This window comes from Nuphar pumila, chromosome 4, assembly GCF_984573655.1.
Source record: "Nuphar pumila chromosome 4, dmNupPumi1.hap1.1, whole genome shotgun sequence".
Taxonomy (NCBI): domain Eukaryota; kingdom Viridiplantae; phylum Streptophyta; class Magnoliopsida; order Nymphaeales; family Nymphaeaceae; genus Nuphar; species Nuphar pumila.
In genome coordinates this window covers 97,998,047-98,015,126 of record NC_143252.1, presented here as the reverse complement: position 1 = coordinate 98,015,126, position 17,080 = coordinate 97,998,047, and positions in this window count along the sequence as shown.

Sequence of the window (17,080 nt, the reverse complement as noted above, 5' to 3'; positions counted from 1 at the left end):
CTCAGATCATTTTTTCTTCTTCTTCCTATTTCCTCGATTTTCCCCATTTCAATCAAGAGAGCCAACCAATCTCTGCAATAATCGGACCACCCATCAATCACCCATTTTTTTAGCAGCCGTCATTGATCTACCTCTTCGTATCAAGCATCCCTCATCTCAAGCCGAAGGAGGTCGGCTACCCTTGCAGAATTTCAAGCAACCGCTTCTTCTCCAGCAACCAGCGACGAAGTCTTTAGCCGATTGAATCAAGGGGGAGCTTCCTCTTTCAAAATCTTTGCAAGCAAAGCGATTATCTGTCTATCCACTTTTCCCTTCCTTCAAGCAACCATCCATTCCTGTCGTATCCATCATCCAAGCTTACATCTCAACATTAGCTAAATCTCTGCAAAAAGCAACAGATCTCTTCCACAATCAAGACATCTGCCAAGGAAGTCGAACCTCCCATCACTTTTTCTTTTTTCTGCTATCAGTAGAAAAATCCGGCGGTAAAGCAAGGGTGATTCACGCAACCCATGGTAAGTCATCCTTTTGAATCCTTGGATTATGCCTCTGTATTATTTCTTCTGCTAATTTCACATTTTATGATTATATTAGTTCTACTTCATTCCCATTAAACAACATCCCTGTAATATCGGTTTGTTCATAACAATCTGATCTATAGATATGCAACATCAATGGAACGAGAGGTTCTAACAATTTTTTATTTTTTTTATTTTCTGTTATGCATTTCCTGTTTTGATTCAGTTTCCTTTCTGTGTTGCATTTTATTCCTTAACACTAGAATTCATCTGATATTATCATACTGTTGACTGTTCATGACTATCATATAGTCTTTTGAAATGTTTATTACCATATCATCCTTTGTATCAACTTCCTTGTATCATATCTCTGTTACCTAGTGGAAGCATCTGTCATTAAATACTAATCTCTGGTATGAGTCCACATGAAGATTAATTCACAACAGGTTATTGAGGCAGTAATTTTATAATATCTGATGTAACTGTGCATTCCAGACCTTATAATTTGAGTGAATCACATGACTATAGGTCTGAAAAGTTGTGTTTATTCCATTTTGCGTTGCTAGCATAATTTAATGGTAACAGCATAACATCATGGTCTATGATGACATTTCCTACATGTGTTTACTCATTGTTCTTATTTGGGATATTGGGTGGCTCGCAAGAGAATGGCTGACGTTTGTCTGCAAAGAAAAACGTGGTGGGTGAAGGCATTGTTATTTCAAAAAATAAAATAGTATGAGCAGCCTTCTTCTGTCCATTCGGCTTATCCAGGAAGGATACACCCTGACCTCTGCGAAGGTCACACACACATGCATACTGGAGAAAGTAAAACAATGATCACTTAGTTTGTCCTATTTGGAAATTCTCTCACTGCGGTGTTATAAGTTGTTTTTTTTGGAAAGGGGGGGGGCTGAAGTATTGCTAACAGCTTTGCTACTGTTCTCAGTTGAGTACGTAGATAGCTATTATGCTGACTATGGATCTTGGATCATGTCACTATGTATTTCACAAATGGAATTTTGGGTTTTTGGTGCCTGGAGAAGCCTCTCACAAAGCCTTATTCCATTTTATGCTGCTTTATGCTTGATGGTGATAATGCAGGTATTGTAGTATGGCTGTTCTCCTCCAGCTACAATCATATTTGTTGCAAAAAAAGAATGAGATTCGTTTGGTTTTGGCCTGAAGCTCTAAATAATAGGAAATCACCTGTCTGCTGCAATTAGCAGTAGTGTTACATTCCCTGCACACCACCTGTAATGTGTCTACTCTGTAGCATTTTATCATAAGCTTGACAGACACTTGCGGCATCTGATCAGATTTATACTCGCTGAATAACCACTTTCACTGGTACTTCTGCCTCAGCACATTGCATTTATGTGTTCCTTCTCTTCAATACTGATGCATGCCCTGCACAACAAATTTTTTTTTTCTTCTGAGAAGGATGATCTAGATCTCACAGAATGACTGAACTTGGGTGTGAAGCTGATCTTCCTATTTCAAAATTATGATGAAAGGAAGGTGATCATCTGTGACCTCTTGAAGGCCACCAGCGATCTTGATCAAATCAACATTATTGGGCATGAAAGGTTTGATCTGGTATGCAAAGCAAGACCTCATATAAATTGCAATCAAGAGGCCTTCAGGGGACTTTTACCCAATAAAAATGGGTTTCATGTTAAAGCAGGAGCATTTTTTTATGATTTTTTTTCTCATTCATGACAAACTGTTTGTATGTTTTCAGGGCCTTCATCATTTGGCAGCGAGCACCCGAAGAGCTTGACATTTTCTTCACAACTATATCAGTAGAGCAAGAGGTCTCATCAACCATGAATTGGTAGATTGGATAGGAAACGGTTCTCTAAATCTTAAATAGTTCATATACTATATGCTATCACCCAAAGAAATTCTATTAAACAGGTAAAAATGCATGCTTTATTATTTGTATGGTTAAGCATTCTTACATTCCTTCCTCATTTGTGTTTAGTTGAACATCCACCATGAGTTTTCAGTGGTGAGCTGGGTACTTGAACATGGGTAGCTCTCTTTGCTTATGAGATGATACAGACTGTTAACGTTAATGAGTCGAGTTTCCTTTTGATGTCATCAATGGCTCATCATGTTTAGTGTATAAAAATGTCTGTGTATACACCTTTCATATAGACATATCCTACCCATATAAATATACATAGACCGTTTCTCCAACACTTTCCACATTATTCACTGTTTCATCAACATGTAACACACCATCATCTCAACCTCTAGGCTCCCACCAGCTAGTTGAGTTTCCAGTTAACTAGGAATCAACTCCCCCTGCGCTTGAACAACCGAAGTCCATTCATTGTTTTTAACTTGGAAAGTTTGATGTTAAAATTTGATTGGTAAATGTGTTATTTAGAGCTTTACGTCTAAAATTAATTGATCAATGAGTTTGTTATCTGACTTTGGAGAGTCCGTTAGTTGGAATGAATTAGCTAAATTCAGCTTCTAATATAGGCATCCATTGGATTTTCCTGCATTTTTAGGAATTGTTGCAATCTCCTGTGTCTTTAGCTCACTATCACCTAAGCCTAATCTAATGCGTCCTAGGTGGTAGATCCAAATCTTCTGCAAAAGTGTCCAGAGTGCATCCTAATTCAAGTTCTAGACACTGAGCAGTTCTTTCTCGGTCATGGACCGTCCCCTTTGGATATCCGTACAGCTAGTTATACGGGTTACTAAATAACAGACTCCCGTATGGTCTCGGTCTGATACGATGTCGAATGCATGTGCGTACCCACAGGATAAGTGAAAGATAAACATAAAAAGTGTTGAATTGTTTCTAGTAAGAGTCTCTGAGTAAATATTATAAATAGTAGCATGAAACTGTAGCAATGATAGAAACAAGATCATACCTGTGTGAATGAACCTAGATATAGCATTATAGAAAGCATGCCTTTCAGTAAAATTTCCTTAATTACATGATAGTTCAAAATTTAAAATGTTGCACATATTTGTATACCAGCCACTAAGCACAACATATGAATATAATACTTCTTACGCAGATAGGACAGTTTTACCCTTCTGTTTTAAATCTTTTTCAGGTAGCAAGTAAACAGAGCATCGTGGCGTCGCATTCGGAAGTAGTCAAGAGATCTCAGTTTTTCACTATTTCCTGTTTAGACTCGGATGAGTTGGATTAATATTTTCATTTATGAGATGTAGTTAATACTTTAAATTTATAAATGGAATGATTTCAATGCCTCTCTGTCTTACCTGTAATTCGCCCGGCACTTGGACTTGTCACTTCCGCTATTTCAAAAAAAAAATTATCCAAAATTTCACATCCAAATTGTTGGGGTGTTACATAGAAAAATAAATCTCATAGCTCTAATGGCTTTTGAAAATAGAAATTATAAAATGTAAATCAAATTAAACTAAAAAGAAGAAGAGGATTACCTTGCACCAAATGAGGAAGAAGGAGAGGAGAAGCTCCAAGAATGGTGCCAACTCCAAGGAGAGAGGAGGAGAAAGAGAGAATTCCCAATTTTCAAGGGATTCTCTCAATTTCTCAAGTTGTTCAAGTTAAGGAAATAAACCCTCCTAAGGGGTCTATTTATAGTTAAACTTGGGGGCATTTTGGGCATGGAAATATTAGAAAATATCTCCCTAAGTTGGTGCCAACCCAATGTAGGTCTTTTCTATTTTTTTCAAATGGTCAAAGTTGTCATTTTTCCAAAATTTCAACACGTGGCACCCCTTTGCAAGTGGGTGACCATGTGGGTCTTTTCTAAGTTTCATAAATGGGTAAAATGGGCATTTGATAAAAAACTTGACACATGGCATCACTTTGCAAGTGATGCCCATGTGTGTTTTTAAAAGCAAAAGGGGGTTTTTAAAAGTGGGTTTAAAACCCAAGTTTTTAACAAAGAGAAAGGGGGTTTTTGAAATAAAATTGATTTTAAGTTGAAAATGCCAAGAGGCGCCCCTTTGAAAATGTATTTTTTTATTTTTTATTTTAAAATGAAAGGGTTTTTTAAAAATACAAGTGAAATAAAAGATGAGAAATAAAATGGGAATTTTGAAAATAATAGATTTCAATTGGATTTAAGATCCAATTTTGATTTTCTAAATCCAAATTGAGTTAAAATCAGATCCAGATTGAATTTTGAGAAATTTTGCAAAAATATTGAATTTGGATTTGAAATTCAAAGATTATTTTTTGAAAATTGGGATAAAAATTGGATTTTGAATCTGAATTTGAAATCTAAGGATTGATTTTTAATAAAAATTGGATTTTGAATTTGGATCTGAATCCATTTTGATATGTTGAAATCCAGATTGAATTATGAATTGGATCCAAAGTATTTTTCAAAAGATTTTTACAAAATGATTAATTTGAAATCTAAGAGTTGATTTTGAAATTAGAAGAAAATTGAATTTTGAAAAGGATCTGGATCCGAGGTTTTGAAAAAGATTGGATCTAGATGTCGATTGAAGTAAATTGGTTCAAAATGGTAATCAAACCTTGAAAATGGATTTATAAAAAATGAAATGAGAAACATAAATTCATGATGAAAATTGGGATTTGGATTTGTATCTTGGATCTAACTTAGAGAATAGAATTGGATCTGGATCAGAATCCAAGAAGTAAAATTGGATCTTAGATGTTAGATGAATCTGACTTCAGAAATTGATTCAATTAACCTTCTGAATGGATCAGAAGGTGGATCCAGATTGAAATGGATCCAAAATGATTAATTAGATCCCAAATATCCCATGAAATATTCTGGGTTAAAAGGATAAATTGGAACCTAGATATGGATTATAGAATGAAACAGATGAAAAATCCAGGTCCGATATGAGAATTGGACACCAAATCTAGCATTGGATCCACTATCTGAATTGAAATGGATTGGATCTCAGATATTGATAAAATATCAGATGAAGGAATCGATCCGAGTCCTAATTGGGACTTGTTCTAGTTTAGAAAATTGATAGAAATAGTATCTTGAGTAAATTTTTATTTTTTTGTTTTTGCCCTGCAGGGGTAGAAACACGGTCCTAGACTGGTTTGAACTAATTTGAACTGAATGAGATTAGAATGAACTGAATCAAAATCCAGTTATACTAAGTTAAACTAAATTTAGAGCTAAGATACTAGCTCAACCAATTGGGGTTAGCTCAATTTGGACTGAATTGAGCTCACATGAACTAAAATGAGCTAATACGAAGGTCCGAGTGTGTGAAAAGTGACTTTGAACTAAAACAAGGTCATTTGAACTTTTGGTGAGGTCAAATTAGACTTAGGGGGATAAGATCTACTAGAATTGGGTGACTCGAGCATAGTTGAATGAAATTCGAGCTAAAAATGAGCTCATTTTGCCTAAAATGAATTGAATTTAGCTCGAATGAACTAACTTAGCTTATTTGTGAGCTCAGTGGAGCTAGAAATGACTGATCTAATCTACTGTTAAACTACAGAAAATACACGCAATTAAATTACTTACAGAAAATTCTAAATAAACTACACGAGGGATGTTAATTCTAATCTAAACAAATCACTATTATTAATCTATCCTAAACTAAGACCCTATTCTAATTAAGACGTCTAGCTAACTGAATTTAATTAACTCTAATGTATTTTATCTAATGTAACTACTAACTAACTAACTAATCAATAATTAACTACTAGTTCTAAAGCATAATTGAAACACAAGCACTATCTAGACAAAGCAAGAAATGTAAAGGAAATTATAGGAAAATAAATAGAAATTAATGAAAAACTGAAAATTAACTGATTCAATATCCCAATGAATTATCTAACTCCATAGATCTCTCATCTATTTATAGATGAAGAGATTGTAATCCTATAAGATTGAGTTTCTTATTTTGATAAAAATAGACTAGCATGCATCTTAATCTAATTAAACTACCAAATTCAGATTTGTACCAATTACATAAATTCAATACCCATTACAAATGATCGAGAGTAAGATTTGTGAATCTAAAATGATTCAATGATCTGGTTCATGATCTGTTCTTGTTCCTGCTCTTGCTTCACCCACTTATTCTAACTCTTTTAAACTTAGAATGAGTTTAGCTACGACGGACTGACTAAAGGGCTAAGGGTGACTCAAGGGTAAAATGGTAATTTTATTATCAACATGGGGGCAAACTGACCTCTAGACTAGGATAAACCTAGGGGTGAGACTCTACACTACCTTGCAAGGGTTTGATATCTATGAAAAAGAATGTTCGGAATAGACTTGAAAATTTTGGGGTGTTTACAGGGATCTAAGGTGACCTAGGGGTAAAATGGTAATTTTACTAACAAAAGGGGCGAAATGACACCTAAACTAGAATCGACCTAGGGTTAGACTCCTACCCTGATCTACGGGGTTGGCATCTTTGAAAGGGGATTTCTGAGAATGAATAAGGAAAATTTGGGGTGTTTACAGATGCCTCTCTTTGCTACTAAGCCGGTTGAAAGCTAAGTTTAGTGGCAAAGAAAAACATTCCAAATTTGGGCTATAAAAATGCTCCAGTTAGAAGAATCTGACTGTGTATAAAAGAATTACCCTAGTGATAATGGTAGATATGGAATGAAGAAGAAGATTCATCTCATCGAAATGAGGCTTAGACTTGACCCTTATCTGAATGGGAAGAAGATACCTCACGGAGGAGGCTCAGGTTTGTTATCATCGCAAAATTTTTACTTTTGCAAATCAAACTGACCTTTGAAAAGTTTTTGAAAATAACTCGCCTCCGTTTTAAAATGCGGGAAAATTCCGAAGAATGGGACTCGCCTGTCGGTACGAGGTTCAACCGTTCCTGCCACCTTTAACAGGGGTAATTGAACCAAGGATCAATCTTATGCTCTGCTCTATTCAACTTGTCTAAATCATATTCTAATTTCTAAATGCACATAGAATCAGGCATGTGCTATGAATTTTCAGAAAATGCACATTTTGAAAACATGATGTTTGTTTTGAATGATTGAAACACTTAGAATAGATATCACATGGAAAATCGTGAATTGGGATTTGAAATGTACTTCTGAGAAAAGTAAAAATCGATTTTTGAAGAAATGTAAGGATTTTATGAAAATCGATTTTGAGAAATATGAAATAACTTTGGAAAATTTGATTTCTTTGAATTCAAACTTTGAAATTGAAAATATAACTTAGAAAATTGAATTTGGAACTTGGAAAATACTTGAAATATCATTGGCAAATCCATATTTTTAGAAAATCGATTTTTGAATAAGACTTAGGAAAATTTTGAGAAAATGAACTTCTTTGAATTGAAATTTGAATTGGAATTGGCAAATGCATGAAATGAATGAATATGGATTTGAGGAATTGAGAAAAACTTTTTGTATTTTTGAGAAATGCAGTGCATTTTGAAGTTAGCCTAAGAGTGTAGGCTGAATGTGGCTAATGTGAAGATCATAAATCTGGGTATCATTCATATTCTGACTATGGCCATAAATACGAATTCCACCAAGTTTATAAACTTCATAGAAGCTAGTGCATGTGCCATTCGTGTAGACCATGGTGAATTTGTAAAAATATGCATGAATCATCATCCATCACACATTAACATTATATAAAATAAAAATAAACTATATGCAATGCTGCCTAAGCTAAGCAGGAAATGTAAATTCTTATTCCAAAGTTTAATTACAAGTTACATCACTATTGAAATTTAAATACATGAAAAATAAAGTCTTCAATGTACCTGCAAAACTAGAAAACTTTGTTAATGAAAATATGTTGGCTTTTCTAGATTTATCCAACAATATCAGGAAATTGTTGGATTTTGCTAGATATAAGCCTTTTCCATGATTCTCTTAAATCAAAATTGATAAAATATGAAATAAAATGAAAAAAATATGAAAATGGAATTTGAAATTTCGAAATTGGGGTCAAAATGACCAAAATACCCCTAATAACAAGACTATGGCCTTGAAATTAGGGTTTTAGAAAGATATTTGGTAAAATGCAAGTTTTGAAATTCAAATGCAAATAAACTAGGCTAAAATATGATATGACATACTTAAACACATGAAAATTAAGGTTAGGGATTTCGAAATTTAGGTCAAATGACCAAATTGCCCCTGATAGCAAGACTATGGCCTTGAAATCAGGGTTTTTAGAAATAGATTTTGGTAAAAACTTAGGTTTTATGCACTAAATGAAATCAAATGAGCACAAAATTAAACCTAAAGTATCCTAATATGATTATGAATATGATTAAACCCTAAAAATATATGCTTATACACGAAAATCCAACAATATCACAAAAACTGTGATTTTAGCAGTGTTTTTGGATCTTTCAGGAACCCGGTTTTGCAATTTGCTTAATTCAGCCATGAAATGGATTCCAAAATCCATAAAAATTGGTACCTGCACTTGTTATAACCCTAATGTCGAATTGGAATTATAAAATAATTTTTTGACATTAAATTAATCCAAAAATTGCATTAAACCCTAAAATATGCTATTTTTGACCTAATTCACCAACCAGTCTCAATCCAAGACCTGAACCAGGGGTCAAATCTCCATGAAAATTTATGAAATTTTACAAAGACTAACTAGGAAGAAAAACAGAGATTTCCCAATTTACAGATCGGAAAAATCATCTCCGGTTAGGGAGAAACTCTTCCGGCAATCTGAGCTAAAATATATCACTTTTAACAGGGATTAAAACGGCTATTCCAGATTTAAAATACAGGCATAAATAGCAATCCTAAACAAAAATCTCTGAAATTTTAGTGGTAAATAGTAGACAGAAAAATAACAATACTCACTTTTTACAGATCATGAATCAGATCTGTGGTTTGGGATTTATGACTAACACAAGTCTGATTAGGGTTTTGGTAAACCCTAACGAGTTTTAAATTTAAAAACAGATTCTCTAAAAGGGGAAAAATACTAAACAGTGATCAAAAAATCCGAACATTTCACAGCAGACATATCTACTCAATGTGAATCCATATCACTTTACAGATCTAAAATCGGATATAAGATGAGAGAAATATCATCACAGCAAGTTACCTTCTTGATTTTAACCACGATTTTAAAGCATTAAAAACCCGATTTGATGCCTGATTTTTTTTACAAAGTTTCCGAGGTCCAAAACCTCTGATTTTTCTACAGTAACTCAATAACTCATTCATTCATCACATATAAAAAAATCAGAAATAAACAATGAGAACTTCAATCCGAAATAACATTATCTTTACTGTTCTAAACCTAAAACACACAGAAATTTAAGAAACTTGAAAAACCATGCATTAACTAATGTAAATAAATAAAATAAACCATAAAACAGTAAATAAAACTTATTTCTATGCTATAGAACGTAAAAAAAACATGAATAAACCATGAAAATAAAATAAAAACAGGGAATCAATGGCTGGAATTTGATATCACTTTTAAAACATAGATTTAACCCATTAAAAAGGGTAAATCATATATTTTATTGGTTAATAATGTAAAGAATCATATTAAAATCAATTCTAATGGATTAAAATCCCTGTAAATCATCCAAAACAGGGTTAGATCACCTTCTTGGATCGTTCTTGCTGATTCTTGATGGTTCTTGACGTTGAATCCATGGTTGAATCCATGAAGGTCATGGTGCCAATGGCTAAATCATGCTTAAAACAATGAAAAATATTAAATAAAAGCTAAAAATTAAAGAAAATAATTACCTTGAGGTTGCTGCAATGGAGGAAGGGCTGGAGAGGAGAGAGAAGCTCCAAGAATCCAAAGGAAAGCAAGTTGGAAAAATCGACCCCCCTTATGCATCTATTTATAATAAAAAAAATTTAGGTTAAAAATCAAATGTTTTAAAAAAATTGGACTCTTCTAAGGGGGCGATTTTGGGGTGTAAAGACTATCCTACCCCTGGCCTAAATTATCCTATTTAATACCTAATTAACCCCTAGACTCTCCTAAAAATTCCCCAAATGTAATGCCACTTGGCATTTTCTCACATTGGGTTTTTAAAACACCTTTAAAAACCTTTAAAAACACTAGTTTTAAAAACTAACTTTTAAAAATGAGTTTTTCAAAATGGTTTTGACTCTTCTAAACCTCTAACACTAACCAAGACATCAACTAACCCTAGTCTAGCCCTGACTGACTCAAAAATGGCACCACCCCGAGTGGGCCCTACTTGAGTTTTTACAAAAAGATGATTTTAAAACTTGAAATTGAAGGAGTTTTCAAAAGGATTTTCAAAAGCAATTTTAAAATTAGAATTTTTGAAATGGCATAGGGTCCTAACTAGGTTAGAACTCCTCTGGATATGGTGCCAACTGAGTGGGCCCACATCGAGTTTTAGAAATTTTGAAATAAACACTGAAAATGGCTTTGAAAAGGGGTTAAAATCGATATTTGAAATTCAAGATCTTTGAAAATAGGGTCTCAAGCGAACTGGAACTCCGAGTTAGAGTCCTGAACTCTTAGGACTCTGAGATTTTAGATTTTAAAAGCCAAATGAAAGAATTTTCAAAAGATTTTATCAAGAAATGATGAAATAAGTCAGAAAACACAGTCAGGGTTAGACTCCTAACTCAACCGAACTCTAAAATAGAATCCTGAACTAACTGGACTATGTAAAATGACCTAAATTTTGAAAATAATCGAAAAAGACTGAAAATGGAAGTAAAACAGACTTAAAAACCAGACTTCTGACCGGATTAGGACTCTGAGACAGAGTCCTGATCGGACTGAAACTTTCAAAGATTTGAGAAATTTGATGAATAGAGGAATTCAGAAGCGACACCACCTCAATGGGTCTCATCTGTGAATTGAAATTGATTAAAATTTGAATTTGAAATGAATCTAGATTGTTTTCTGAGAAAATATTTCGAAATATAAAGTCATGGGGTTGGAAAATGACAGAGTATTGAATAAAAACCCAGGTTTTGAAATTGATTTTGAAATAAAGCTTTAAAATTTAAATCTGGATTGAATATTTTGAAATAGGAGTGCTGGATCTCGAAAATGAGATGCAATGACATGCAATGCTATGCAGAATACATGCAATGACATGCAATGATCTGTAATGACACTGGATGAGGGTGAAAATTTGGGGTGTTTACAGATGCCCCTCTTTGCTGCTAAGCCGGTTGAAAGCCGAGCTTAGTGGCAAAGAAAACACACCAAATTTGAATTATAAAAATGCCCCAGTTAGATGAATCTGACTGGGTATGAAAGAATTAGTTCAAGTGATGATGATAGATATGAAATAAAGAATAAGGAGAAAATTTTGTTTCAAAAAGAAGTGAGATTCAGGTTTTGCCCTTAACCTGGATGGGATAGGAAATACCTCGTGTAGAAACGAAGCTCAGGTTTGACCCTTAACCTGACCGGGCGGAAAATGAAATACCTCATCAAAGGAGGCCCAGGTTTATACCCTTAACCTGATTGGGTGGAAAATGGAATACCTCATCAAATGAGGCTCAACTTTATACCCTTAACCTGATTGGGCAGAAAATGGAATACCTTATCAAATGAGGCTCAGGTTTATACCCTTATCCTGATCGGGCAGAAAATGGAATACCTCATCAAATGAGGCTCAGGTTTGTACCCTTAACCTGATTGGGCAGAAAATGGAATACCTCATCAAATGAGGCTCAGGTTTATACCCTTATCCTGATCGGGCAGAAAATGGAATACCTCATCAAATGAGGCTCAGGTTTGTACCCTTAACCTGATTGGGCAGAAAATGAAATACCTCATCAAAGGAGGCTCAGGTTTGTACCCTTAACCTGATTGGGCAGAAAATGAAATACCTCATCAAAGGAGGCTCAGGTTTATACCCTTATCCTGATCGGGTAGAAAATGGAATACCTCGTCAAAGGAGGCTCAGGTTTATACCCTTAACCTGATTGGGCAGAAAATGGAATACCTCATCAAAGGAGGCCCAGGTTTATACCCTTAACCTGATTGGGCAGAAAATGGAATACCTCATCAAAGGAGGCCCAGGTTTATACCCTTAACCTGATTGGGCAGACAATGGAATACCTCATCAAAGGAGGCCCAGGTTTATACCCTTAACCTGATTGGGCAAAAAATGGACGGAATCCTCGAAAGAAGAGACCGTGATGGAACCTTCGGATTTCCGCACAATGAATCCGATAGGGGTTTTGCAAAAGAAAGAAAATTGGGGTCCCTAAAGTTTGAAAAGGGATTGATTTTGGGCGCCTCATTACTGAGACTAATTAACTTTTGAAATTGCCTTTTGCTGAAATTGGTGGCTTAACCTCAAGCCGAAATTGGACTGTCTATGGTGGGACAGTGGGGACACAGGGAAGTGTGCGAATTTGAGAGCCCGTGCGCTCAGATTATACCAAAGAAGGGAAGGAATCTTGAAAACTCCCGTAATCAAGTCCTAAAAGGGATGGTGTCAGGATGCACCAAAGATGAACCTCAAGCTCTCGCTTCATGCCAGGATAGCTAGAAAATATTGTCAAAATGTTGAAAATTGTTGTTGATTGAAAATGATGCACATTGTTTTGAAAGTGTTCCCTCTTTTCTACCTGAAGTATTACCTCCGACTGGGCTTAACTCCGTAGAATCAAGATTCGAATTCAAATTCCTTGCGATTGGCTTTCTTTCAAGGAAGCTATCAATTTTCTTGATATGGACGGGAAAGAAAGTATTCTTGATATTGCGAGAGCTATTGGTGAAAGAATATTGATAAAAGAATTTCACAAAATTAAAGAAGATTCTTGATAGATTTGGCAGTCTGATATCTTGGGATTCTTTTCTCATGATGATCTTTCTGCACTCTTTTTTTAGCAGATTGGAGCTCTCTTGGATTTTTCGGGAATTACATCATCCTTCATTTTGGAGATGTCCTGACTTTTCTCTCTTTTTTTTCTTTTTAGAAGGGTACGTCACAAACTCCTTCATCTCAGAGATGTTCCGATCCTTCTTTTCTCTCAGGGATTATCATGATGATTATTGGCTCTTTGGTAGGAAATCTCTTGATGATAGCTGGAATTAAATATCTTTTAGGGTTTGTCGGTAGGCTCATCACACTCGCCTTCATCTCGACGGTGATCTGAACTTTCCCTGGAAGGATCCGTCACAAACTCCGTCATCTTGGAGATGATCCAAATCTTCTTTGGCCCCGGGGGTCGACTCGCTTAATTCACCTTCATCTTGACGACAATTGAGAGATCCCTTTTGCCGATATTTAATTGCAGCTTAGGTGATTGAGGAGATATGAAAATTGAGTGGATTTTTCTGTATCACCCAGGATATTTCGACTGCTTTATTTTTCAAGAATGGTCTTTACAAATGTGCCATTGACTGCGATCAATATCAATCACTTATGGCTCTGCAACAACATTGAATTCTCTTTGCTGGCCATATCGCGGATTTATTCTTCATCCTTTTGGTTGGTCAATAGAAAGATTTTGAACTTTGAATCCTTTTTCGCGAAAGCTTTGTCCTTTCGGAAGTAATACTGAGGGTATTCTGAGGTAATAATTTTGTGCAATAAAGATTTTTGAAATCAACAAATATTTAATGACAAATTGGCAAAACTTTCTTGAAATCCTTTTGTGAAAGCGAGCATTTGAAGCACAACGCAACACATCCATGACAAAATTCTCTTCTCCTTTCCTCAAAGGAGAAGATTCAGAAATTGGAATTGGGAATTACTCCTCTCTTCCCTGAAGAGAAGGTGTTTGCAAAATGAACTTTCGAAGAGAAATTAAGCTTTCGTCAAAACTTCCTAACATTAGGCTTCTCTTATGGAAAGGGGGCCGGAATTGGTGAGGTTGGTAAATTGGTCATGAAGGAACGAGTTCATCACACTCTCCCTGAAAAGAGGGTCCTTCATGATGAAATGGCCTAGTCTGAAATTATGGGGGCCACAAGGAAAGCAAGTCTCCGTCGAGTCTCTCCCTATAAAAAGGGTTCCTTGTGTGAAATTTGGAATTTTGTTTTGCAAGCGGTTCACAAAGACACGAGTCCCTTCAAACTCTCCCTAAAAAGGGGCTAAGTGAACGAATTGGATAGCATGCGAAAAGAGCGAGCTCCCTCAAACTCTCTCTATACAAAGGGTCTCTCGCAAGAGAAATTTTTGGAATTGGTATTGAGTGACCAAAAGGTCGAAATTTGGAATTTGGAATTTTGAATTTTTGAAATTGGAATTTTGCTATTTGAAATTAGAAATTGGAAGTTTGGAATTGATTGGCTAAAAAAGTCAAAATTGTGAATTGGTTTACTAAGAATGACATGGGTTCTATAGGGATTCGACCTACGAACTATCTATTCCATAGGGATTTAACCTAAGGGTCATAGTTTAAGAAGAAATGATTCCAACTTGTGAGCTTTGAATGGACCAGGTGCTAAACTGGGTTTTTGAGGGAAGATTCGAATCGGAATTCAACTCTTCAAGGAAAACTAGATGAATTGGATTTTGAAAGAGAATTTGAGTCTGAACTCGAATCTTCTAGACCAGTTCTGAATTGGATTTAGAAGAAGATTCAAGTCGGGACTCGGATCTTCTAGACCAACTCTGAAGGAAAAGAAAACTCGGATCGGAACCCGAATCTTCGAAGGAAAACTAGGTCCATTATGAAAGAAAAAGAAATTTGAGTCAGAACTCGAATCCTGAAGGAAAGGTAGATCAATTTGGAAGGAGAAGAAATTCGAGTCAGAACTCGAATCCTGAAAGAAAACTAGATTGATTAGAAGGAAAGGAAATTCGAGTCGGAACTCGAATCCCAAAGGAAAACTAAACCGGTTGGAAGGAAAAGAAATTCGAGTCGGAACTCGAATTCCTGAAGGAAAACTAGGTTAATTAGAAGGAAAGGAAATTCGAGTCGGAACTCGAATCCCAAAGGAAAACTAAACCGGTTAGAAGGAAAAGAAATTCGAGTCGGAACTCGAATTCCTGAAGGAAAACTAGATTAATTAGAAAAAAAGGAAATTCAAGTCGGAACTCGAATCCCAACGGAAAACTAAACCGGTTAGAAGGAAAAGAAATTCGAGTCGGAACTCGAATTCCTGAAGGAAAACTAGATCGATTAGAAGGAAAGGAAATTCGAGTCGGAACTCGAATTCCTGAAGGAAAACTAGGTTAATTAGAAGGAAAGGAAATTCGAGTCGGAACTCGAATCCCAAAGGAAAACTAAACCGGTTAGAAGGAAAAGAAATTCGAGTCAGAACTCGAATTCCTAAAGGAAAACTAGATTAATTAGAAAAAAAGGAAATTCGAGTCGGAACTCGAATCCCAAAGGAAAACTAAACCGGTTAGAAGGAAAAGAAATTCGAGTCGGAACTCGAATTCCTGAAGTAAAACTAGATCGATTAGAAGGAAAGGAAATTCGAGTCGAAACTCGAATCCCAAAGGAAAACTAAACCGGTTGGAAGGAAAAGAAATTCGAGTCGGAACTCGAATTCCTGAAGGAAAACTAGGTTAATTAGAAGGAAAGGAAATTCGAGTCGGAACTCGAATCCCAAAGGAAAACTAAACCGGTTAGAAGGAAAAGAAATTCGAGTCGGAACTCGAATTCCTGAAGGAAAACTAGATTAATTACAAAAAAAGGAAATTCGAGTCGGAACTCGAATCCCAAAGGAAAACTAAACCGGTTAGAAGGAAAAGAAATTCGAGTCGGAACTCGAATTCGTGAAGGAAAACTAGATCGATTAGAAGGAAAGGAAATTCGAGTCGGAACTCGAATCCCAAAGGAAAACTAAACCGATTGGAAGGAAAAGAAATTCGAGTCGGAACTCGAATTCCTGAAGGAAAACTAGGTTAATTAGAAGGAAAGGAAATTCGAGTCGGAACTCGAATCCCAAAGGAAAACTAAACCGGTTAGAAGGAAAAGAAATTCGAGTCGGAACTCGAATTCCTGAAGGAAAACTAGATCGATTAGAAAAAAAGGAAATTTGAGTCGGAACTCGAATCCCAAAGGAAAACTAAACCGGTTAGAAGGAAATGAAATTCGAGTCGGAACTCGAATTCCTGAAGGGAAACTAGATCGATTAAAAGGAAAGGAAATTCGAGTCGGAACTCGAATCCCAAAGGAAAATAAACCGGTTAGAGGGAAAGGAAATTCGAGTCGGAACTCGAATCTCGGAGGAAAACTAAATCAATGGGGCTACTGAATTTTAAAATTAACCAGTGTAAACACCGAATTTTGAAAATGTACCAATATAGGCTTTGGATTTTGAAAAATTACCAGTACGGATACTGGGTTTTGGAAGATTACCAGTACGAGCGCTGGATTTTGGAAGATTACCAGTACGAGCACTGGATTTTAAAAGGTTACCAGTACGAGCGCTGGATTTTAAATGGTTACCAGTACGAGCACTAGGTTTTGGAAATTTACCAACACGAACACTGGTTTTTTGAAATTACCAACACAACACTGGAATCTGAAGAATTACTAATTGATTTTGATGGAAAATTTTCAGTCTTCACCCTTACGACAACTTGGACAGCTGTCGGGGTCTCAGGATTTATCCCTTATCCTGAATGGGTAATTCGATGCAAATGCAAACCGATGCAGATGAATGCAAATGAATGCATGCAAATGCAAA